This window comes from Brassica napus, chromosome A3, assembly GCF_020379485.1.
Source record: "Brassica napus cultivar Da-Ae chromosome A3, Da-Ae, whole genome shotgun sequence".
In the NCBI taxonomy this organism is placed as follows: Eukaryota; Viridiplantae; Streptophyta; class Magnoliopsida; order Brassicales; family Brassicaceae; genus Brassica; species Brassica napus.
The window spans coordinates 33,517,284-33,545,185 of NC_063436.1; the positions used below are offsets into that span (position 1 = coordinate 33,517,284).

Here is a 27,902-nt window from a genome sequence, read left to right on the forward strand (position 1 = left end):
ATAATACATGAGTGCTTGCCGTATCCCTATATGTAAAGACATACTAATAATGAGTCTCGATATTATCATGGCAGCCAAAAATTCTCACACGCATAATAATGTTATTTTCTGATATTTGATTAAATGCTATTTAAAGGCTGAGTTAATTGTTTCCAAGGCTGAGTTAATTGTTTCTTAGGCTAGGTAAATGCTATTTGAGAGGCTGAATTTATTCTTTTTACAGCTGAGTTAATTTTATTTCACACCTAATATTAATTTTGATTTATTAAAATTCACGTGTAATTCCAACCGTCGCGAATCATGTTTCGGCTTGAGTTGGCTGAATTATAAATAAGGTACTGAGAACAATCGGACTCTCAACAGTCAATTATTACACATTTTCTCTATCTCTCTAAATCAATTATAGGCTGAGTTAGTGTAGATGGAATTTTTTCCTCTTCTTGAATTGCCTGAAGAAATTCAGGCGGTAGTGGTTGAACGTGCGGCCCGTAACTCCATCCAAGATCTCTTTGGCCTCAAAGCATCGTCGAGGTCGATGAAGGGGTTAGCAGAGAGGCGTGGGGTTTACCATTTCTTCGATGTCTTATCCGTTCCCTGGGGACTCAATATGCCTTATGAGTTGTTGAAAGCTTGCTACGCTGAAGGAAATCCAAGCACGCTTTATATAAAGGGTGTACAGTTTTCTACTCCTTCGACCTTAAAGAAGAAGGGATTTCTCTCATAAAGCGTGCAGCAGATGCAGGTTATGAGCGTGCTGTGTATACACACGCAATGACTCGAGCAATCTTTTGGGGTGAAAGGAAGTATTTATCTCGTATTCCAATAGAATCACTTGACAGGATCGGGAAACTAGTGCGATCTGTCAAATGGGCTTGGGGTTTGTGGCACACACCCGAGTTCAAAGAAAGAATAGCCCTGTTCATATCACATATTCTTCCAAAGTTCTACAGTTGCCAATGCGAAAATCCTGTGGAGCGAGACTGTCCCTGCTTGTGGCACATTGATGTCACTAAGGATGACAACATGTGTTCCCACTGTTTGTGGCTCAAAGAGATCGGCTTATTCTTACGTGAATTTGAACCGGTTAGCCTTTATAGGAACACAAGAAAATGGTGAAGATGTAATGTATCAGAACTTATCTTTTTATGTTATTTGTTATTCCAGTATGTATGTTATTTTCTGATATTTGATTAAATGCTATTTAAAGGCTGAGTTAATTGTTTCGTTCGCTAAGTTAAATATATTTGAAGACTGAGTTAACGGTTCCCAAGGCTACGTAAAATCTATTTAAGGGCTGAGTTAATTGTTTATCAAGCTGAGTTAATTGTTTCTTAGGCTAGGTAAATGCTATTTGAAGACTGAATTATTTGTTTTCACGGCTGAGTTAATTTAATTTTCCGGTTATTAAATGATTTTATTAAAACATACTGACTTATCAAAAGACTGATTTACGGTTTCGGTCAGGTTATCGTTTACATAGGACTGAATTAAACCAACCTAACAAGAAACTCCATTAACGAAAATTTTATTGTCTCGATAGTATAAAGGTCTCGATATTTGTTTGAACCTTGACTTATTTTCACACGCCTAATAAAGGGCAGCATAATTGATTGAAGCGACTAATATTAATTTTGATTTATTAGTTCGGATAACCACACAATATATAAGAATTATCTTTTTTATTTTAAAATATTTTTTAGATTTTAGATAATTCTTAATATTGTTAGTTATAATACATGAGAGCTTGCCATATCCCTATATGTAAAGACATACTAATAATGAGTCTCGATATTATCATGGCAGCCAAAAATTCTCACACGCATAATAATGTTATTTTCTGATATTTGATTAAATGCTATTTAAAGGCTGAGTTAATTGTTTCCAAGGCAACGTAAAATATATTTGGAGGCTGGGTACATTTTTATAAGGCTAAGTAAAATCTATTTAATGGCTGAGTTAATTTTTTCTCAGGCTGAGTTAATTGTTTCTTAGGCTAGGTAAATGCTATTTGAAGACTGAATTATTTGTTTCACGGCTGAGTTAATTTAATTTTCCGGTTATTAAATGATTTTATTAAAACATATTGACTTATCAAAAGACTGATTTACGGTTTCGGTCAGGTTATCGTTTACATAGGACTGAATTAAACCAACCTAACATGAAACTCCATTAACGAAAATTTTATTGTCTCGATAGTATAAAGATCTCGATATTTGTTTGAACCTTGACTTATTTTCACACGCCTAATAAAGGGCGGCATACTTGATTGAAGCGACTAATATTAATTTTGATTTATTAGTTCGGATAATCACACAATATATAAGTATCCCTATATGTAAAGACATACTAATAATGAATCTCGATATTATCATGACAGCCAAAAATTCCCACACGCATAATAATGTTCACGATTTTCGATACTGGAATATGAACCGCAACTTTTAAAATAATTCTGATGCTGAGTATAACGAAAATTCGAGAAGGTTGAATAATATAATACATATTTACAAAGGCTTGTTAAATACTATAATTCATGTCCTTTGGAAAGCATCTCTACAACTCTGATAAGGCTGAGTTAGTGTTAACGGGGGCTGAGTTAATTTTTACTAAGGCTGAGTTACGTTTGAATTTGTAAGAAGTTTTTATACTATAATTCATGTCCTTTGGAAAGCATCTATACAACTCTGATAAGGCTGAGTTAGTGTTAACGGGGGCTGAGTTAATTTTTACTTAGGCTGAGTTCCGTTTGAATTAGTGCGAAGTTTTTATACTATAATTCATGTCTTTTGGAAAGCATCTATACAACTCTGATAAGGCTGAGTTAGTGTTAACGGGGGCTGAGTTAATTTTTACTTAGGCTGAGTTATGTTTGAATTAGTGCGAAGTTTTTATACTATAATTCATGTCCTTTAGAAAGCATATATACAACTCTGATAAGGCTGAATTAGTGCGAAGTTTTTATACTAATGTGGTCGAATTTTTAAGAAAATAAACAAAATCTCATTCAAAAACCGAAATTATCAGGTCCAAACTCTTCAAACATGTCGACAAGAGCAAGCCAAACTCTAGTTATCATCCACTCAGGCTTATCGCCACCCTGCGCCCAACACCTTTTCAACCATCGCATTTGAGATCGAAACATCGTTCTGGCCACCAGATTGAAATGCGTCCATACTAAAAAATTATGTCTTGGATCCCAAGTGTTTGTCCGCTAAAAGAAGAAGATAACAGAATATTAGAAACCCAGCGTTCCTTTAAACATATAACTATTGTTTAATGGAATATATATACATAATCGGTGCTTACAGCGAGTATAAGAAACCAGCGTTCCTTAAAATGAGCGGGGATGAAGCGGTATGTCGGCCACTCATGAACCCATCCTTTTCGAAGAATATTTGGGATCGCCTGCGAAAGATCATGTAAAAAATCTAAACCGTCAACATAGACCCCTGGACCAGGGTTTAGAGCCGGGAGGTTTTCCCGATCTGCAGAACTTAGAATGGCATTCACACTGCTGGCGAACTTTAATGACCAGCCAGGAACAATCTCCATATCCATATGGTTTAGGTTTTTATAAAGAGTGAATGATATTGGAAAGAGAATGAAAGAGAAATTGGACATATATAGAGCCCAATGGAAATGCGAATAGTCGCCAAATTCAAAGAATAAAAATTCCAAGTTGCTATCTTATTTCCCCGCCAAACATCTACATTTATCAAACGTGGCGGCCGAGTTATATAGCCTATTACGGCTGATTTAATATTTGGGATTTAGGGTTTAGGGTTTAGTATTTAGAGTTTAGGTTTGTTTATTTAGGGATTTATGTTTAGGATTTGGAATAACGGTGTGATAAATATAACGAATAACAAAAATTTAGTCTTAAAATGCATTGTATATAGTTTAGGAGAGTTGTATTATGATCACACTCTATATCTACATGTAAGGTTTTAAGTAATTGTAAGATAACATATACCTCAAGATAATGATCGATTCTAAACTCGTTAATTCAATAAATAAGAGACGTTCGATTGATTATATATTCACTTATTAGGGAATGTTATAACATTTTTAAGTATAAACATATCAATTATTTTAATTCAGGGTATGGTTTGAGGTATGGCTGACTTTTATCTACCTTAACGGCTGCTTTATGAAGACGAATCGGCTGACTTATTAAATATTTTCCTATCTTAGGGTATGGTTTGAGGTTTGGCTGAGCTATATCTACCTTAACGGCTGACTTAATAAAATAAAACAACATTAAACAACTTAAGGTAATTGGAAAGTCTGATTGAAAATAACAAACATAGATTCATTTGGAAAGCTAATTGTTCTCCGCCCTGTTTCCTCCTTCATCGAGGATCTCTGCCGCCATCTTCAACCGTAAACCTTGAATATTTTTATCGTTTATCCCAACAAAACTTACACCAAGCGCTAGACACTCCACAAACTTCAACGCATACACCCCACAATCGCCAATCTGGGTGTTTTGTGGAGTGTACCTTTTGCTCCTCCTCCTAAATGCGAACTTCTTCCTACTCGGGGTTCGGAGATTGGCAGGAATGTTTTGATTCAAAATATCGGGAAGCATAAGCGTTATCGTTTTAAATGAATCAAGCATTTTCTTCTCACTTTTGGTTGTTACCTCTCCAATGATTGAATCATAGCAATCAACCTTCTCCTTCTTCAGATCCACGTGAAAAGCCACCCAGTGATTTCCGCCGGTTTGAAGACATCCGTACAAGTGATCCACGTGTTCATACCACTTCAAGTTTGTTTGAAAGTTAGAGGGAAGCTTACCGTGTACAAGATTTTCATAACCATTCCCTGTGAACTTCATCATATTAGGTTTTATCTTGAACTGCTTGTAATCGTCAATCCACTTAGACAAGAACCAAGGATCAATGAAGGCAATTCGCTTGGTCCAGAATGGGGTGGGATCTCGCATGGACCTCTTAATGAGGACGCTAATATACGCAGAGATATGCTACACAATAAATATTAACAAGTCAGCCGTAAACAAATATATAAGTCAGCCTTAATAGAAGATAGAAATCAGCTGAAAGATCATGTAAAACTCTGTCGTAATTATAGACTTACATCATCAAACAACTATCCATATTGGCTATGCAGCCACGGTCTTTCAAGGATGAGTATGCTGTAGAAGTCACCCTCACGAGCGGCGGATCTTACAACTCTTTTCTTTGCTGGTGCTGGTGGTTTGGGTGGAATTCTCGAGATGTGTTGCATAAGTTTATCCAATACAATCGGATCAACAGGTGCTAGAGGATCATATATTGCTGATGAAGGCTCAACATTATTCCTCATGCACGTCGTTCCATTGTCTCCAATGTACGGAAAAACTGGTCTTGAAGAACCTTCAGATAATGCAAACCCTTGTGGAGATAATTTAACCGTTTTCTCCCGATATTCCTTTACTATAGCAGATCTAATCAATTCCTGACTCTCCATAGGCGACTCCGGCAAGATTTCATTCTCCTCAGCAAGAACTTCGTCGGTCATTACAGCAAATTCACTGTCCTCTACAGAATCTTCAACCTTGCATCTTTTTACATTGGCACGCGGTGTAGTTATATTATTTCTCTTCTCATTATCGGCTTCTTGATTCTTTAACTCAGCCAGTTCTTCATTCATTAACTCAGTCTGTTCATGATTCTTTAACTCAGCCTGTTCTTCATTCATTAACTCAGCCTGTTTTGGTTTCTTTAACTCAGGCTGTTTTTGCTTCATTGAGGCAGCCGCTTTTCTCTTAGCGGCAGCTTTCTCCTTCCTCTTCAACACAGCCTCTGCTTGCACAGCTTTTTTCTTATCTTCTGCATCCTCATCCTTTATAGTACGGTTGCGCGTGGAGCGGCGACGTAAGTCTTCAGCCTTAGTTGCCTTTGCAGGAGAAACATATAGGAAATTAAGAACATTAGCACCCTCATCTTCAGCATGTGTTCCAAACTCCTTAGCCAAAGTTTTTTTCATCTCTCTCTCCTTATCAAGCTCGTTGGACAAATTGTTTCTAGGTCCCATATCCTTTCCAGGGGTTTCAGCTAACAGTGGACTACAGACAGACTTCTGCTGGGTATTAGGCTGCGGTGATGACAACGGTTCAGGTTGTTGGTCGGCGGCGACGTTTGAGAGGTTATCTTTGTTTTGGGGATTTTTTCCTATCCCCATAACTTTCAGACGCTCCTCAACTGCAACTTTCACCATGTCATCTATCGACTTCTGGTCCACCAATGGTTTTTTAAATCGCGCGTCCATCAGATCAAATTTTCTGGAAAGTTTATCCAGAGTACTCGCAATGGCCATCAGACTCACATTGTTCCCCGAATCTTTATTACCTTCCTCTTCGCTTGAACCCTTTCCCGTTGCAGCAGCTTCACCCTCATTGGTCTTAACTTTATTCTGCTTCTTAGTGGGTGGCTCAGCTTTCTTCTTCTTCTCGTTACCCTTCCCCTCCGCATTTCCATGCACTTCCCAAAAACCTTTTACAAATCTACCTACATGTATGTCTGTTATCAAGTTAACGAGTTGTGGGTCGTCAGGTTGACACGACCATTCAGGAAACAACTCTTCGATTGACTCCTTCGAAACCATTCTCCTAACACGCACCTGTAACACCAGGTTATAATATAACTCAGCCACCAAATAAACACAACACTCAGCCATTAAGTCTAATAAATCAGCCATTTAAGAAATCAAAACGCAGCGTTACACCTTACCTGGCTATGTTGTTTTATCTCGGCAGACAACAAGTTTTCGAAATTTGCACAAGTACGCTTTCCACCCCATCGTAAAAGTGGAACGTCTTCATTATTCACCACTCTCCCAAAACACTCGCCAAAGCAGACGATGGATTCATACGCCCAAATCAATAATGCATCCTTTAGGCCGCTTAATGTGTATGACCCCCTGTCTGGAGCCAACGTTTTAATAGAGTCAATGAGAACTTCGTATGCAGTCCGACCCCATGGATACGACTTCATGGCTTCATCGTCAAACACTCTTTTGGCACTTTCAAATGGCACCCGAGAATTTTGATGCAAACAATAAAGTACCATGTGTTGAAGAACTAATAGCCCTAGCCATTTACGCTCTTCAAATGTCCAACTCGAGCAGACCTCTATTGAATTCTTCAGTTCATCCAACGTGGGTCCCCTCCCAAGCGACACCTTCAGCTTCGCCCAAAACAGTTTGTATTTATCAGGATCAGGTTCAAAACTTTCTGTTGGCAATGGACCAGTGTTTAACCCAGTTATCTCACCAAATTCTACCAAGCTAAATGATAGGCTCATCAACCACCAGACTCCATATCTCCTTCCTATGTACTCGCAGCTGTCTACATAGTAGATAGTGTACTGTTCTACCAGACCACACGCTTCGGCGTTCAACTAGCCTAGCAACTACTCCAATGGGAGAGTTCACCAGTGCTTTCCATACATCTTCTCCTAGTGTTTCTATAATATGAGGTAAATCTCGTGAACGGAAATTGTGATTAATGTCTTTATTTTCTAGGTTAGAAGACCCTACAGGATAAAGTCTTGGAGGGTAACCCCGTGATTTAACATCAGAAACATCCATCTGAACAAATAAACAAACAATAACTCAGTCACGACATATAACAATAATTCAATGAATATAACAATAACTCTGCCACAACATTAAAATAACTCAGACACAACATAAGAATAACTCAGGGAAAACATAACAATAACACTGCCACAACATAACAATAACTCAGCCACAACACAACAATAACCTAATCACAACTACACCCTAACTCACTCGAAACATAGCCCTAACTCACTCGAAACAACACCCTAACTCACTCGAAACAAAACTCCAAATCAATATTTAACGTCGCGACATCCTACCGAAAAGACGAACTTGTGGATATGAATGCGGCGAAAACGATTTCGTACAAACGAACGATAACGATAACGGAGATCTCACAGTTATTTTTAGGAAGAGGAAGTAAACACAATGTCGACAGCGATTTCGTATCCTTGCGGTTCCTTCTCCGTTTCCGACAATATTTTTTTTTCTAATTGTTTTGTCAATCAATGTTACTGGTTGATGAGACTATCTAAAGTAAATAAAACTAACCAAAGGCTATTTATGTCATTTACCAGAGGTAACAAAACATTCTCGCTTTTATCAATTTGATTTAACGACTGAGTTATATATTAATAAACGTATAGTTTTGTTTACATACGACTGAGTTAAAACAACTTAAAAGTTAATAAAGGCTGAGTTACATAACACGCGAAAGCTGACTTATGATGACAAAACATGACTAAACAGAGAAGTAGTAGTAGCAAAGTATCGCCATTCCAGCCACACAAACAACCACATTCCTCAAACATACTCCATTCGCCAACCGAGCAACTTTAACTCGCAACTCCGAGATGTCTCTATTCATGCCATTTATCACTGCCTTAATATCTTCAACCTCTTCCACCAAGCACTCATCCGCCCATTTGAATAAATGACTCTGTTTTCACCAATGTAACCAGATCTAAGTATTACGTTTCCGAATATGGGAAATAAGAACCAGAACTAACCTTATGATATCCTTTTGCACAGGAATAGTACAATCTTCTTGGATTTGTTTCGCTTCCAGATGTGAAAATGTCAGATGGTGCACCACACCAACACTCTTTCGGCGTTCCTCTTTCCGTATTCCTACGTCGTCTGTAATAATTTCCTGAGGTGAAGGATGAGGAAGACATTGTTAAAATAGATTTCAAAGTCCTTGGAAACTAAAAATTGTTTTACTTTGTAAGAAGAGATACGACATCACAGATATAATACTATTAAATATATAAAATACAATATAATATCAGTGTCTCGATATTGTAAATGAAACATATATATAAAAACTCGTAATAATGAGTCTCGATATTATCATGGCAGCCAAATTTTCCCACGCGCATAATGATTGAACTTCCCATATACCGCCTCTTAAAATTAAATTGATGCTGGGTTATTTAAATACAATGATGACTGAGTTATTTAAATACGATATGCCTGACTTATTTAAATAAAATGTTGGCTGAGTTATACCTTAATTATATTAGATATGTGGCCGAGATAACATTCACAAACATAAATAATGCGTTTCAAAATACAATTACGGCTGAGTTATTGAAACAAGTTATGGCTGAATTATATAAAATGTGTGGCCGAGATTACATTCAAACTAGTTGCGGCTGAATCATTGAAACAAGTTATGGCTGAAATAATGAAGTTCAAAATACAGACACGAAAAGACTTTCAGGAACCAAAATTATCTGGACCAGACTCTTCAAACATGTGGCAGAGATCAAGCCAAACGCTGGTTAGCATCCAAGTTGGCTTCTCGCCTCCTTCCAACCAAGTCCACCTCAAATGGCGCATCTGACAACGAAATAGACTTCTGGCCACAAGATTAAAATTACGCCAAACTGTCAAATGATGCCTTCGATCCCATGTGTTTGTCCGCTACGGCAAACAAAAAATACAAAGATTACAGACCGATGGTATATATTAATATATATGAACAAATGTCAGGCCTTACAGCGAGTTGAAGAAACCAGCGTTCTTTAAAATGATCGGGAATGTCGCAGTATGTCGGCCATGCATGAACCCATCCTTCTGCAAGAATCGTCGGGATGACCAGGGAGAGATCAGTTAAAAATTTAAACCATGTAGGGCTGGTTGTGTCAAGCAAGTCACACGGACCAAGGTATAGAACAGGAAGGTTTTCACGATTTGCAGAGCTTAGTATCGCAAAAACACTGTTCTCTAACCTCTCTGAATTTCCAGGAACAATCGGCATGGCTTTTGATGGGGATAGAGAGATACTGTTTAGGTTGTTTCTAGAGAGATAAAGGCGTAAGAAAGGGTATTAGAGAGGGCACTATATATAGAGAAACATAGAACGTGAAACGGCGGGAATTAGAAATTCTCAAAATTCATTTATCTTATTTCCCGCCAAACGACAACATTTAACAAACGTGGCATCCGAGTTATATAGCCTATTACGGCTGATTTAATATTTGGGATTTAGGGTTTAGGGTTTAGTATTTAGAGTTTAGGTTTGTTTATTTAGGGATTTATGTTTAGGATTTGGAATAATGGTGTGATAAATATAACAAATAACATAAATTTAGTCTTAAAATGCGTTGTATATAGTTTAGGAGAGTTGTATTATTATCACTCTCTATATCTACATGTAAGGTTTTAAGTAACTGCAAGACAACATATACCTCAAGATCATGATCGATTCTAAACTCGTTAATTCAATAAATAAGAGACGTTCGGTTGATTATATATTCACTTATTAGGGAATGTTATAACATTTTTAAGTATAAACATATCATTTATTTTAATTCAGGGTATGGTTTGAGGTATGGCTGACTTTTATCTACCTTAACGGCTGCTTTATGAAGATGAATCGGCTGACTTATTAAATATTTTCCTATCTTAGGGTATGGTTTGAGGTTTGGCTGAGCTATATCTACCTTAACGGCTGTTTTATGAAGACGAATCGGCTGACTTATTAAATATTTTCCTATTTTAGGGTATGGTTTGAGGTTTGGCTGAGCTATATCTAACATAACGGCTGCGTAATTTAAACAAGGTGGCTGAGTTACGATAAACAAATCATAACTTTAAGTCAAGTACAAAATATCTAGCCATAAGTCATACAATACTCATCTTCATTCATCGCCAAACGACCCTACCAAACTACAACTTCCTTCATCGAAGACATCTGCTGCCATCTTCATTCTCAGACCTTGAATATTTTCATCCGATATCCCATCAAAAGCTACACCAAGCCCTAGACACTCGACGAACTTCAATGAATACACTCCACAGTCGCCTCTCAGGTTGTTTTGTGGAACAATACGTTTTGTTCTTCGTCTGAATACAAACTCTTTCTTGGTAGGGACTCGGATATCATCAGGAATAAGGGCATTCAGAATCGTAGGGATCATACCAGTAAGCGGCCTAAAGAAATTTAGCATTCTCAGATCACTTTCGAGTGTTTGCTCTCCAACGATTGAATCATAGCAATCAACCTTCTCTTTATGCAGATCCACGTGAAAACCCACCCAATGATTGCCGCCAGTATTAAGCACTCCGTACAAGTGATCTACATCTGTAAAGCACCGCAACTTTGTCTGAATGTCTGTGGGGATCAAACCGTTTGCTAACCCCTCGTAACCACTTCCTTTGAATTTGACCATTTCCGGTTTGACTTCGAACTCCTTATAATCGTGAACCCATGATTCAAGGAACCAAGAGTCTATAAAGGCAACGCGCTTGAACCAGAATGGGCTGGGATCTTGTTTGGACCTTTGAATGAGGACTCTAATATACGAAGAAATATGCTGCACAGATAATATATAACTCAGCTGTACCATACTTATAACTTAGCCGTAAAGTAAATATAACTCAGCTGCATACTTACATTTTGAACCAGCCATCCATATTCTTTGATGGGCCAAGGTCTTGGAGTGATGAGGATTCTGTAGAACTCAATATCCTCGTGAGCTTCTCCATGTGGAATTTCCCTGATAATTTAACACAACTCAGTCTCTGCAAAATCTTTTTATTAGCTATAATCAACGAAATGGTGCAAAAGTCCTTACTCGTGTGGCTTTAGGTGTTGCAAAAGATTATCCCTTTTAACCGGATCAACAGGTCCTAGGGGATCATATATTGCAGGTGAAGGTTCTAAACCTTTTCTCATGCACGTCGTTACATTGTCTCCGATGTGGGGAAATGGTACAGAAGGACCAAATTCCGCACTCATTTGAGACCATCTGGAGATAATTGAACAGCTTTCAGCCGATACTCCTTTATTCTTCCACACCTTTTCCTTTCATCTTCCTCCACATCAGATTCCGGCCACAGTTCGTCTGTTTCCGCCTCAATTTGCTTAGTCGGAATGGTTATTCTTATTGTACCACTGCGAGTCCTTTTTGAAGCAGGAATATCCTTCTTTAAGTCAGCCTCTTCTTGCTTCTTCTTCTTCTTTAAATCAGCCTCTTCTTGCTTCTTTTTCTTCTTTAACTCAGCCTCTTCTTTCTTCTGCTTCTTCTTTAACTCAGCCTCTTCTTGCTTCTTCTTCCTTTTCAACTCAGCTTCTTCTTGCTTCTGCTTCTTCTTTAACTCAGCTTCATTCCTCTCCAAATCAGCCACTAAGTTATTTCTTTTCCCTAAGCCCCTGCAACCACGTCCGAATGGTGGTTCCTTACCAGGAGAATCAGATACCAAATCAGCATTTGTTGCATCGGCATTACCAAACGCCGAATCCAAGTTCTTTTTCACCCCAGCAGCCTTATCCCTGACAACCTTCGAATTCAGCTTTGCTCCCATACCTTTCGCATCAGCTTTAGCAATATCATCTGCCAGATTCTTCTCAGATTGGCCTTTATCAGGGGTCTTTTGCGGTTAGCTGTCTTCGGACTGTTTATCAATAGGGGTCTTAGATGCAGGTTGACCACTATTGGAGTCCGGATGTCGGTTGTCTTCTGAGACCATCACGTTTTGACCATCAGGTTGACCACTATTGGACTCCGGCTGTTGGTTGTCTTCTGAGACCATCACGTGTTGACCTTCAGGTTGACTACTATTGGATACCCCCAAAACTCTCAGACGCTCTTCAACTGTAGTTTTCACTGTATCTCCAATGGTATCCAAAAGGCCTCGGGAAAAAGATCCAAACTTGGTGTCATATTCTGTTAATCTCGAGTCAAATTTTCGGTCCAACTTCTCGAGATGAGCAACTATGTTCAGCAGAACCGCTTCGCTACGACCCTTCTCCTTTGCCCTCTCCTTCTCCTCTACAACAGGAGTTTCACCCTCATTGATTTTCACCTCCTTCTGTTTTTTACCTTTCTTCTGCTTCTTTGAGGGTGGCTCAGTCTCTGACGAAACTCCAGCCTTCGTTTTTTTGTTCTTCTCATTCGATTGCACATAAAAAATCTCTAACAAACCTATCTGCATGTATATCTTTAATTAGGTTATCAAGTTGTGGGTCATCTGCTTCATCCTTCCACTGAGGAAACAGCTCTTCTAGACCCTCCTTCATCACCATTTTTCTCACATGCACCTACAACACAAAAACATAAATCAGTCATTAAAATTAACAACTCAACCATAAAATAATCCAATAACTCAGACATTACATTACAAGATTCATATGTCTGATTTAAACCTTACCGTTCCATGATCATTCATCTCCTTAGCTATTGTAGTAGCAAGACTTGCACGAGTACGACTTCCACCCCATCGCAAAAGCGGAATTTCGTCTGGATTCACTTTTCTGCCATAAAGCTCTCCGAACACTGTGACAGATTCATACGCCCAAACCAATAACATGTCCTTGAAGCCGCTAAGGGTGTACGACCCTCCTTGTGGATGCAACAACTTGATAGAATCAACAAGAAATTCATAGGCAGTCCGACCCCAAGGATAAGTCATCAGGGCGTCATCATCGAATACTCTTTTTGCACTTTCAAAGGGTATTCTACAATTATGATGCAAGCCATAAAGTCCAATGGCTTGAAGAACCAACAGCCCATACCATTTCCGCTGATCAGCACTCCAGAATGGACACTCCGTTAAAGCTTCTATAAGTTCATCAAACTTGGGTCCGTACCCAAGCGGCACTTTCAACAACTCCCACAACGCTTTGTAATTCTCTGGATCAGGTTCAAAACTTTCTTCTGGCAGTGGATTTGTGTTTAAACCCGTGATCTCACCAAATTCTATTAAGCTAAACCTGAGAGGTTGATCCACAACGAGAGACCAAATCTCCTTCTTATAGACTCGCAGCTGTCTACAAAGTAGATAATGTACGGTCTTACCAGACCACACCAATTTGCTCTCAGCTATTTTAGCAATCAATCCAACAGGACACGTCTTCAGATTATCCCACACATCTATTCCAATTGCTTGTCTAAGTCGAGGGATCTCAGAAAAATGGCTATTCGTATTAATCCTTTTGTTTTCAAAAATAGAAGCCCCTTCAGGGTAAAGTCTTGGAGGGTAATCCCTTGCTACATCTTCGGAAACATCCATCTGATCAAAAAAGACATATATAACATATCAATGATAAATCAGAAGAAAGACATAAAATAAACAAGCCACAAAACATAACTCAGCCATCATTACATAAATAAATCAGTCACAAAGAATACTAAATCAGTCACAATTACCTTCTATAAATCAGTCGTTAAGGATCCTAAATCAGCCGTAACGAATACTAACTCAAACTCAGACAAAACATATATCTAACTCACAGCATTAATTATACTCACTCAAATACTCGAAAAACTCAGAGCAAAGCCTCGAAATATACCAGAGAATACGATTACGGAGATTTGAGGAGACAACCAATCTGAAGAAGAAGCTTACGGACACACGATTTCAGAGAAAACGCTTACGGAGACTAGAGAAGAAAATTACGGAGATTATTTCAGAGAAGCCGCTTTGCCGAGAAGAGTTGTAGTGAACACGATTTCGAAAACAGTTAGGATTTAGTGGGAGAACAGTCTCGGAGAAGTTAATGATCGTCGTTTGATTTTCCTTCGTGTTAGGTGACGTGGTATCATTACTTCTGATGTGGATTTTCAAATTAAAATTAATCACAACTAAAAAATAATAATAAAGGGCTTAAACAGTAACTTACTAGGGTTCTAAAAACACTCTAGTCATTTTCAAAAGATTTGTATTAGTCTAGTCATTACCTCACTTTTTTGTATTAGTTTAGTCATTTTCTCATATATATATATATGCATAATAGAATATTAGTATCACGTGAGTTCGCTCTTTAATCCTATGACACTTCTAAACATGGTGTCCCAATTCCAAACCCCAGTTGATTTAAACTACCACACAAAAATGTCCATTTTTCAGCTTTCGTTAGAGTTAAGAGTTGAAACTTGACTGCCAAATGATGTTGGCTATAAGCAGCTTTGACAGTTTGGCCACTGTTCACGTAAGAGTTTTGAGCCAAATCTGGCTTTAATAACTTCACAAATTTCCTAAATATAATATTCTAAATCAAAAGCTAAATCTTCATATTCTCCACCTTTTAATTAGGCTACCTGAAAAATGAAAATTAATATTGAGCTAAAGCTTCGAACTTAACTTACCCTTATTTGGATTCATATCATATGTAAGATAATTGCAAGTTATGATTTACTGCATTGTATTACAACTTAAACTCAAATAATCACACAATAATGTAATTCAAATGTGTGACTTTGTTTTGCCACTAATTTACCACTGTCTATTGTTTTTAGTGTAAAAATAGTGATAATCTGTCTGGAAAATATACATTTTATTCACTTATGCCACTGATATGCAACCACTTTATACTGCCAGTGGCAAAATAGTAACAATCATAGCCTAAATATTTGCTAAAATCATATTTCTGAAAGTTCATATGTACAAAAAAAATCACTATTTACAAAATATAAAAGAATTCTGGACCATTTAACAAAAAAAATTATTAAAAATAAAATCAAAAGGTTTAACTTTAGTTGTCATACATTAACATGTTTAGGATTTTTTGACTGGTATGCAAAATTTATGATTTTTTCATGATTTCTTACAAATTATGATATGTTTTAATGAGGTTTATATATCCATATTTACTAAAATATTTATTTTGTAGTATTAAGTTTTGAGACCAATTTGTGACAACCAAAAATATTACAGAACAAAAATGACAGTTTTCAGTCACAAAAGTTTGCAACTACATTCTGACTTGAATTAGCGACTTCTTTGCCACTTAATATTTGCGATTTTTACACATTTTGCGATTTTGATTTATGTCACAAAGTAGTTACAAACTAAGAATAATAAAAGAGTTGGATATTAGTTGCTTTTTTCCAACTATTTTGCAACCGAACTAATTTGCGACGAGCTATTTTCAACTCCGATCGGTAGTTGCAAAATCATCTCAAATATCTGATTTGTGACTACTTTACAACTATTCTTACAGTTGCAACAACTGTGTTTTCTAGTAGTGATGTATTAGTTTATGTGGATTACTAGTGGTTTGCCGCGCTACGCGCGATGTTAGTGATTTGTATAGCCAAAAACAGACATATCGGTGAAGCAACGCAGAACATACAGCAGATTCTGTCATTGGAGAAAAGGATACGCAGATCCAAAGACCAGGCGCCAGCGGTTAGAGACAATGAAACGCAACGATCACGTCAACAACATCCTTTTAAGCTGCAGAAAAGTGATACATGGAAAACTAAAGAAAAATAATCTCTCTAAAGTAATGAATACACTTTATATTATAATATTTTTTCAATATTATATCTTCTTTACAAACCATATTCTATGCATGAGTGTTTGTAAAAGCATAATATTTTTTTCTAAAATTAAATGCTTTTTCAGGGTCGTTTGTTTTTGCTCTTAGTTCTATCTTGAGGTAGGGACGTCGAGCCGTCGAGAAGCTGAAGCTACTAAATGAGACTTTGGGTTGCTGCCAACGAGAACGTGGGCGAGGCTTCAAGAGTCATCATGTGGTTGTCAAAAAGATATGTTCTTATACCTTGTTAACGCTGATGTTGCTTCAAGTGTCATCATCATCGACGTCAGCTTCGAGAGCGTCATCATGTAGTTCTCAAAAATATATGTTCTTATACTTTTGTCATGGAGCCTAGAATGTTACAATTGAATATTTCAAACTCTATTCCTTGATCAACTTTTGATACTTTTAATCTTTGTAATTGAATATAACTAAAACGTATCAATGGTGATTTAGATATATATTGTTTTTTTGGGTTAATTAACTAAAGATAATGCTTCTTTAGTGTGGGGGATTAATCCTACAGCTGGGATTACTCAAGTGTTTTATATGTTTCCTTTCTTTCTGACTCCCCCAGGCCCCCACGTTTAGTAAATTAATACATCCGCCCATCATCGTTTAACTTTATAATACGTTTCTGAGTTCTCATATTAAGCAAATCGTTAACCGTAATAAAACAAAAAACTAAAAGTACTTGTATGTGTAAGAATTGTGTTTGAGATTACGATATACATAAATAATTAGATGTAAATTAGGAAGTACTGGAAATGTAATTTTTGAATGATTAATTGTATTAAGTACTGGTTAACAAAAAAAAAGTATTAAGTACTGGAAAAGCAAATTTTCAATGATTAAAAAATCAGCAAACTAAAAATTACTATAAATTAAGTGATATAAAGTTTATATTAAAAAGATGCTATAGAAAAGTTATGTGGACATTTAAATTAAATATATATACAATTTCGTTAATTATTGATTTGGGCTTCTAAAATTATTGTTAATGGACCACTAAGATAACAAATTAAAACCCAAAAAAATCTTTGAAAGCACGTGGTCACCTTCTTCATTATCAGGCTATCCAATACTGAAACAATCGCAACAACGATGATCGTCTCACAGCCTAATGTTACCGATTAGCTCAAACTCGCCATGCCGTAGCTCCGATTATGTATCCTCAGCCGCCGAGGTCACGCAATGGAGTTTTAGAACACAGGTTAAGAATCGGTTTGGTTCCGATGAAGCCACCACAGCAGCGAAGCCGGCGAGAGGTGCAGGAGAAAGAATAGTGTTTCCATATCGGTCAAAGCTGGTCTCCAGTTTTCTGTCGATCGTATCTCTTGTAATTTGAAGTAGGGTTGTTATGTGTATGGCTCAAGTGCTTTTGTTTACCTCGCCGCCTCCTCAAGTACCTCCCCGATAAGGTGAATCTTAGATCTCTCCTGTCTTTTTCTCCGTCGATTATGTGTGTATTGGATCTGCTTTAATCGATAGAGCTGGAGCAAGTCACATTAAGGTTTCCCAAAACCTAAACAAACGTACCTTCACCGGCTTTCAAATCGGTGATCAGAAGGAGAAGGTTGCCATTGTTGGATGGTGGTTCTCTAAGAATTAAAATGATTGAGAGGGTGAAAGTGATGCATATCCACGACAAAGTCCATTATTTATAGCTGTAGAATCAAAATCATGAAGTACATATGGGTTGTATTGACATCTACGTAGTGGATGGTGTGTATCAATGGTGTTAATGAGAAAGTTAATTACTTTGATTGAATGCTGACCTAAACTGTTACGCCGGCGACTATCGTGAGGAGGTAGGGTGAACATCGATCGTCACAACAACAACGTAGCCTACGCGAAGAATGAGATCTGACCCATTTGAGATGAATTCTTGTTTAGGTCCAAATAAAAGTCCAAATGATAGAGCCCATACGTTTTTCAGATTGATTTTGAGAATGAAAAAGCTAGCTTCTCAGAATTTTTTTAGGTGCCACGCGGGAGAAAATGCCCCCAACTATTTACTGATGTGGAGGGCTGAGATAAGAGAAAAATCTACTTTATAATTATAGATATAATTGTGGCAAGTACGAATCCTTCAAGCTCGAGACAGTTGATTCATGATCTCTCTCAGCAGTTCAAATTAAGGGATCTTGGAGTTCTTAAATATTTTTTGGGTTTGTAGTTAGTTCGAACAAGTCAAGGAAGCTCCATATGTCAACGCAAATATGCTTTGGAGCTCCTTGCATCTACTTGTATGTTAGCTTGCAAACCAATATCTACTCCATGGTTCCTAATCTACATTTGGCACAACAAGAGTAGGATTGAAATAAACTTAATTCAATTACAAAATTACTTCATTTGAAATTAAAAGGAAAATTATATTGAAGATGGTCTTATACTATTTATATTTTATCGTATTATTTTTCATCTAAAATTATAAACATATACTATCAGAGTCGTTGATTACTAGTATAACACAACGAAATTAAGCTCATATCCCGAATGATCCAAATAAATCATTACACTAAGATAATTAATACAACGATGATCATATCTCATATATAAATTAAAAGGCCTCTCCCGTAGAAAAAATATTTTTTTGACTAAGTACAAAATATTTGATGCTCCAGTGATCATAGCCAAATCAAAATTTGCGATTAGTGATCATAGCCAAATAAAAGAAAAAAAAAATGCACCTGTCACATAAAGACCATTTTCAAATCTCAACTAACATATGGTGTTGCAAATTAGTGGTAAAAGTGCCACTCTGTACTTACTACATAAAAATAAGTTAAAGTATTGAATTGGTAGTTATCTAATATCGAATTACAAAAATAATTTTCAAAATAGTTTAGAGGGAAGTGGGAAAGTAGACTAAATCACCACGTCTTTGCAACCATGCATTTTAAAATAAAATTAGCAACTAGTATGCGACTATAGTTTTGTGATTACACGCAGAGTGGCAAAATCGTTGTAGTTTTGCAACTCTATTACAACTCACTTGTTTAGTTATATGCAAGTTGGAAAAACGTGGTAAATAAGCGATTATATTGTTACCATTTTATTAGGTGGCAAATTTGCAACTAATTTCTGAACAAATTTACCCAGTCTCAGATTGGTTATTATTAAGTGACAAAATAGTTACACAATCTTGTAACTACCACTGTAGTTGCAAAATGCAGTAGCTAAGTTCATGTTTTCTTGTAGTGCATCAAGGAAATTACCATCGGCACAATTCATCACAAAGAGTGTATGATCTCCCGTACCTCTTGTGAAATCCAAATGTAACAGAGCAGCAGAAAATTTAAGAAACCATTGTCTAGAGGCATGCTTCGACCCATATATTGATTTCTTGAGCCGAAATGTATCATTCTTAGACAATGTAATACATTTCCACTCTGCATATCTGTCAGGTATCTTCATATAGATTTCTTTGTCTAATTCTCTGAAACACCCGCCCCTTTCCCATTTCCAACTGGGGTTCTTGGCACGGGGTTTAGGACACACATGTCTACTTTTCCGACATCTCCGTGTGTCCCGTTTCTGGTTCCATGAGTTTCAGATGCATTTCCTTTCTTACCATTGACATTTCCACTTATAGTTCTGCAAAAGAGAAAGGAAAAGAGGGGGTGAGTATTAATACTCAGTGAAGCGATTCTAGACCAGTCTCCCCCATGAGCCTCTATACGGCTCAATGCGAAACGAGAACCGTCTAGTCACTACACTCAGTTCGATGCAACCTATTAACTAGTTACTAAGTTTCATTTCACAAATCAAGCACTGTAATGAACTCAATCATCACTCAAGTCATAGATTTCGGTTTATTATTTAAGACTCCCATCATCCTAGGACTTTAGGACCTACACAGCTCAAGCGGACCATTCCTCCCCTTTTCTTGCTGCTTCCTGTGAAGTCGCCTGCCCTGGTAGGCCCGTCGCCCAGTTCCTCGGGTACGGACCGCCTTTGCAGTGTATTACGACCCTTTCCCACCAAGACTCGGCGTGACTCAGTCTTACCGGCGCCTCTATTCTTACCCTGCCATTTTTATCCGATGCTATGGCCCCGCATCTCCGCCGTTTTTGAACGCTACGGCCGCCGCGTTTCTTTCTTTCCACCCTCCCCGGGTAATTTATCCCACCCTTCCCGGGTAATTTTACTAATCATTCATTCTTCTTTCCTTTTTCTTATCATTTCCTTTTTCCTTATTCTGTAGACTCTTTCATACTTTCCTTTTTAGATGCCACCCGTTCTCGGTGTCACACTCAATTCAGTCAACAACCATTTCACGGATGTCCTATCATTCATCTAATCAACCGGTTAACGTTTACTATTAACCTACTTTTAATTCTTTCTAAGCATCCTAGCGATCAACCACAAACAAGAATAGATCATCGACCAAACAATCATTCAACATTCAATCAAAACAAACCATCCATTTACTGTCCTTAATCCGTATGAACGTTCTTATGCAATATGATCTATCAACCTAACATCAATCAGGATCTAAACCATCCTAATTCCTCACTCAACAATATAAAAGATCATGAACAAGATCTGGAATAGAACACCTCACTTAGCCTAGATCTGGATCTGAGATGCAAGAGAGGTGAGATCTGAGGTCAACGTCACCACACGGCTACCACCACCACTCGCGGCTGCTCATGGCGAGGAGAGAGAGAGGCGGCGTGGAGAGAGAGAGGAGAGAAGGAGGCGCGGTGAGGAGAGAGAGAGGAGAGAGAGACGCGGCGAAGAGAGAGAAAGAAGAGAGAGGCGGCGCGGGGGACAGAGAAGGAGTCGACGGCTAGGGCTTCTGATCTCCGGGAATTCTCTGCAGGGCTTCGCTTCTAGATTTCTGATGAGAGAAAAAGAAGTGGAGGCCTGCTTTATAAGGGAAAGAGAAAGGGAAAACCCTAGGGTTTTCTAATTGGGCTGCAGAGAACCCATTTGCATTTAAAAATTTTAAATGGGCTGGTTTTGGGGTGTTACAATTCTCCCCCTCTTATTCGGAATTCGTCCCGAATTCCAAATCTCCAGTTCGAACTTAACATCCGAAAACTGGGGTGAGTTTCCAAACACAATCAAGGGAAGCACGAAATTGACGTCTTACTTGCTCAAGATCATTTAAAACCAACAATGAATTTAATAAATGAAATAGAGTAGGACTACAACGAATAAATAGGTCTCAAGGTATCGCCAAAATCCGCGATTAACCTTATAACAAGAATGAAAAGCTAAAAACCATAGGAAATAAAGAAAACCGTGCCCTACTCCTACTAGCTGACTCAGGAATCACGACTAGCCACTGCGAACTGGAGACTTCTGCTCCCCTTCCGGCTTAGAACCAGCCGCGCGGCCACTCCCGGTCGACGACGCCGGCTCCTCTTCCCACTCTGAGTCTTCCGATGGATCCTCTTCCACCTCTACGTCCTCCTCAGAGCTCGAGATGGCGACGACCCGACGAGTAAGTGTCCGTTCAGCCTCCATCGCCTGACCGGCCATCCGGTTCACCAAGGCGAATTCCCATGGTTCCAACACACCAATCAGCTTGCCCCAAATTTCTTCGCGGAGTCCGGCCTTGTACCACCGGCACCAATCCTCCGCTGTCTTGGGCTTGCATCTTTTGGCTGACTCCAGGAATTCCTCTGTGTACTCCCGGACTGAGCGCGGTCCTTGCCTGGCCTGCATCAATGTTCCACACCGACATACTCCGGTTATGCTCCTCAGACTCTCTGCATCAATGCTCGGAATCTTCCTTGGGCGTCCCTGTTTCCTCGTTGGTACACTGTCCTCCATCCTGATCGGTCCCGGACCTTCCCTGGTTGGCCCCGTCTTCCTTGGGCGCCCTCGGCCCCTTGTGGGCGGTGTCATGTCCACTTCAGGTGCAAACTGGAAAGTACCCTGACCCTGGTACAATCGCCTGTACTCGGCTGCTCGCTGGAAATGGGGCATCAAAATCTGACGCCTCACAGTTGTTTCTTGGATGGGGGCGTTCGGCTGCTCCGCGAACTCCATTTCCTCTTCATCTGGGAAGACTGCAGGTACCATATCACCCCAAGCGTCACAGTAGGGCTTGCGGGCGTACGCCCTTGTCCCTTTTGGTCCATAGCGCATGCGTCTTTCTCCGAGCTCGTGATGCACTGGTGAAGACATTCTGCAGCATAAAAACAAAGATCTGATCAGAACATAATAGTAGTCAAGCATAGATGACAGTTTTCAATCATTTCTCAACTAGTGCTGCTTTAACATTCCACGACAATATCTCCGGCGTGGTTCTTATCATCCCTTTTTGCCCCAAGATGATCCTTTTTACCCCATGATGATCCCTATTACCGTCAGCCTTTTTACCCTATGAAGATCCCATATCCTTATTAGCATTTTTTTTTGCATTTTGCTCCAAGATGACCCTCCATCATCCTTTTTACCCCAAGATGATCCTCCATCATCCTTTTTACCCCAAGATGATCCTCAGCTTAGTTATCACAAACTGAAGTCGGTTTTCTCCTACTATCTTGCCGGCAATCCCTTGGCCGCCCGCTTTGCTTCTTCCTCGTCGGTGGACCCACGCCATGGTGGTGGGGCCCACACCCATTTCCCGTTTTTTTTTACTGGGTACAAGCTTCACTGTGATATCTGAATGACTCTAAGTTATTTCTTTGCCGGGATATCTCCTCCGTGAAGCTGCGCTTGCCTCCGCCTTGCGTCCGGCTCTCCTTCCCCGGCCTTTCCGGCCCGGTGTGGGGCGGTGTCGTCGGCGAGACGTCTCCCTCCAGCTCGTAAGTTCGACTTTCCATTTCCTCTTTTTCCGCGCTAGGCGCCTAATCCCTCTGTATACTTGCCTTACAACTCCTTGTTACCCATTCCTGAACCTCTGAAACTCTACTACACCGCAGTACGAAGACTTTTTGTTAACCTGATCTCGGCCGGAGACTCTGAGCTGTTCGAATTCTCCTTCAACATTAGCTATGACGGTCTAACAGAACCATAAGGGAAATGGGCAATGGTGGGAAATGCTGATCCCTTAAGTTAGTATTAAGGGACCTTAACCTGGCTCTGATACCAATTGAAACACCCGCCCCTTTCCCATTTCCAACCGGGGTTCCTGGGCACGGGGTTTAGGACACACATGTCTACTTTTCCGACATCTCCGTGTGTCCCGTTTCTGGTCCCATGAGTTTCAGGTGCATTTCCTTTCTTACCATTGACATTTCCACTTATAGTTCTGCAAAAGGGAAAGGGAAAAGAGGGGGTGAGTATTAATACTCAGTGAAGCGATTCTAGACCAGTCTCCCCCATGAGCCTCTATACGGCTCAATGCGAAACGAGAACCGTCTAGTCACTACACTCAGTTCGATGCAACCTATTAACTAGTTACTAAGTTTCATTTCACAAATCAAGCATTGTAATGAACTCAGTCATCACTCAAGTCATAGATTTCGGTTTATTATTTAAGACTCCCATCATCCTAGGACTTTAGGACCTACACAGCTCAAGCGGACCATTCCTCCCCTTTTCTTGCTGCTTCCTGTGAAGTCGCTTGCCCTGGTAGGCCCGTCGCCCAGTTCCTCGGGTACAGACCGCCTTTGCAGTGTATTACGACCCTTCCCGCCAAGACTCGGCGTGACTCAATCTTACCGGCGCCTCTATTCTTACCCTGCCATTTTTATCCGATGCTATGGCCCCGCATCTCCGCCGTTTTTGAACGCTACGGCCACCGCGTTTCTTTCTTTCCACCCTCCCCGGGTAATTTATCCCACCCTTCCCAGGTAATTTTACTAATCATTCATTCTTCTTTCCTTCTTCTTATCATTTCCTTTTTCCTTATTCTGTAGACTCTTTCATACTTTCCTTTTTAGACGCCACCCGTTCTCGGTGTCACACTCAATTCAGGCAACAACCATTTCACGGATGTCCTATCATTCATCTAATCAACCGGTTAACGTTTACTATTAACCTACTTTTAATTCTTTCTAAGCATCCTAGCGATCAACCACAAACAAGAATAGATCATCGACCAAACAATCATTCAACATTCAATCAAAACAAACCATCCATTTACTGTCCTTAATCAGTATGAACGTTCTTATGCAATATGATCTATCAACCTAACATCAATCAGGATCTAAACCATCCTAATTCCTCACTCAACAATATAAAAGATCATGAACAAGATCTGGAATAGAACACCTCACTTAGCCTAGATCTGGATCTGAGATGCAAGAGAGGTGAGATCTGAGGTCAACGTCACCACACGGCTACCACCACCACTCGCGGCTGCTCACGGCGAGGAGAGAGAGAGGTGGCGTGGAGAGAGCGAGGAGAGAAGGAGGCGCGGCGAGGAGAGAGAGAGAGGAGAGAGAAACGCGGCGAAGAGAGAGAAAGAAGAGAGAGGCGGCGCGGGGTAGAGAGAAGGAGTCGACGGCTAGGGCTTCTGATCTCTGGGAATTCTCTGCAGGGCTTCGCTTCTAGATTTTTGATGAGAGAAAAAGAAGTGGAGGCCTGCTTTTATAAGGGAAAGAGAAAGGGAAAACCCTAGGGTTTTCTAATTGGGCTGCAGAGAACCCATTTGCATTTAAAAATTTTAAATGGGCTGGTTTTGGGGTGTTACATTCTCCATTCAAGAATGCATTGGATATATCCAATTGATGAAGAAACCAGCTCCATGAAGCAGACACTTTCAACAAGAATCTAACTATTGTAAGCTGTGGCCAGGAGAGAATGTCATTGTACCCTTCCTTCTGAGTAAAACCTTTTGCAACTACACATACCTTACGACGCTCAAGACTACCATCTGCATTGAATTTCAATGAATACAAAACCTTACTTCCCATTGCCTTCTTTCCAGCAGGTAAAGTAGTAACTTCCTAAGTCTTAGTTGCTTCCATTGCTCCAAATTCCTTATCAACTGCTTCACACCATTCTTTAGAGTTCTGTGCCTCAGAATATGATTGAGGGATTGGAATCTTACTGACGTTATTGACATAAGATAAGTAAGGTGGAGAGAGTTTAGAATATGAAAGAAGATGAAATGGGGTATGGAATGTTTGAGTCCAAGTTGTAACAATGATGATCTTGCATATGTGCAGGTTGTTTTCAAGTTCGAGAAGACATTTGTGATGGTAGAATAGGAAATGGAGAAATTTCTGGTGATGATCATAATGGATGAATATTACCTGAGGACAAAGAAGAAGATGGTGTGAAGAGTTTCAATACATCATTAGATTGTTGAGTATACGCCAAGGGGAAAATGTCTTCATGAAAGATGACATTCCTGGAAATTGATATCCGATGAGTTTCCAAATCCAACAGTTTGTAGCCTTTCACACCAGAAGGATAGCCCAAGAAGACACAAACATTTGATCTCGGTTGAAACTTGTGTCGTTTCTTAGGAGATGTAGGACCTTAACACAAGCAACTAAACATTCTCATCTGACCATATGCAGCAACCTTACCAGTTAAAATTTCAAAAGATGTTTTAGTACCAAGCAGAGGAGACAGTGTACGATTGATCACGAAGACTGCAGTCAAGACACATCACCCCAGTAAGCAAGAAAAAGTTGAGATTGAAACATGAAGTCTCTTGCAACATTCAACAGGTGATGGCGTTTACGTTTTACCACTGAGTTTTGCTCAGGTGTCTCAGGGAAGGAGAGGTAAGGAATGATGTCCTTTTTGAAAAAATGCAGAGAATTTTAACTCTAGTGCATTGTCTGATCGGACAGCTTTGATTCCCACATTATATTGGTTTTCAACTTGAGCAACAAACGCTAGAAACACCTTGATTACTTTATCTTTAGTGCGTAGTAAATAAACCCAAGTAGCACGAGAGTGATCATCCACTATAGTCAAGCAATATTTATAACCATCCACTCTCTCAAATGAAAATGGACTCCAAACATCAATATGTAAAAGCTCAAAGTTTGAATTACACATGTTTTTTGGAGAAATGAAAGAAAGTTTCTTCTGTTTTGCCATATGGCATATATGGCAATAGGAGTTGCCTTTATTCTTCTGCCTTGTTGTTCTCAAACTATCCGAGATCAAGTCAAGTCTTGCATAAGAAGCATGACCCATTCTGTTGTGCCAAGTACCAATATCCACTACTGCATTCACTTTCACAAAAGTATCTTTGACATCCAGTACATACAGATTCCTGATCCTTCTACCCTGACCAATCATCAACCCCTTGGTACGATCATGTATTTCACAAGAAAAAGAATCAAATATGACTCTGGAGCCAAGATCAGTCGCCAATGAACTTATACTGATGAGGTTTAAGAGAAACTTTGGAATAAACATAACATTCCGAAGTATAATGTGTTTATTGAGCTGAATACTGCAAACACTGTTGATCTTGATCATAGAGCCATTAGGAAGATTCACAAAACTCGTAATGTTTGTGTCCAAAGTAACAAACAATTCTATAGCATGGGTTACGTGATGTGTAGCACCAGAATCAAGAATCCATGAATCATTGTTAAGCATATTCTGTGAAACCGTGAGAATACCAATGAAACAAAAGGTAGATTGAGAGAAATTGATACTCGGAATATCATTAATATTTTTAGAAGTGGATGCTTCGCATGTACCAGAAGTGTTGCTGCTATGAAGTTGAGAACTGAACAAAGCAATGAATTGATGGATTTGATCCTTAGAGAGATTGCCAATCAGATTGTCAAGAGGAACATACTTTGCTTCAGGTTTAGTAGACATATTGACCTGAGGAGCAGCAGGTGTAGGCTTCTGAAACTTCTCAGGCGTTTTGCCTCTTGGAGTGTAACCCGGAGGAAAGCCATGTTTTTTGTAGCATTGTTCGGCAATTTGACCAACCTTGTTGCAGAAGGAACATATAGGGTTCCCTTTGTGAGCACCAGACTGCACATAACAAATACTTGAGGTGCTCTGAGGTGAAGCTGTAGTCTCGTAAACTTGAAATGCATCAGGTGAGATTGTAGTAGCAAAGCTCTTCTGGTTGTCATCTTGATCCAAGATGTTGTAAATTTCAGTGAGAGAAGGCAGAGTCTTTTTCATAATGATTTGACGACGAATCACATCATACGATTCATTCAATCCAGCGAAAGAACTTGACAATCTTAGCACGTTTAGCCTTTTGTTGAGCTCAAACTGCGTTCCCACACGTACATTGATCATCTGGTTCTTCACGATTCTCCAAGTTACTCCACAATGTCTTCATCTTAGTGTAGTAATCCGAGAGAGGGAAAATCCTTAGCGTAGATCCTGGATCTCTTGTGTGAGATTCTAAGTTCTCGGCAAGTTTGTCATATGAAATCAACTATGCAAATCATTCCACACATCGGTAGCATCGCTTAAACGAAGGATCCTACGATAGATTAAAGTCGATACCGAGTTAAGGATCCATGACTTAACAAGGCTGTTGCATCGAGACCAGATGCGAAATTTGAAATCAGATTCCATAGGACGAGGTAACGATCCATCCACGAAAGTGATTTTGTTCTTCGAATCAAGAGCTATCTTCATCGCAGCTTCCCAATCATCAAAGTTTGATAGAACTGAGTAACAAAACCAGGATGATCGGAAGTATTCATAA

At 39.2% G+C, this 27,902-nt stretch overlaps 1 pseudogene; it reads left to right on the forward strand.

Annotated features, from left to right (window-relative positions):
- The window catches only part of LOC111210824, a 90,922-nt pseudogene that overhangs the window by 62,270 nt on the left and 750 nt on the right, over positions 1 to 27,902 (forward strand).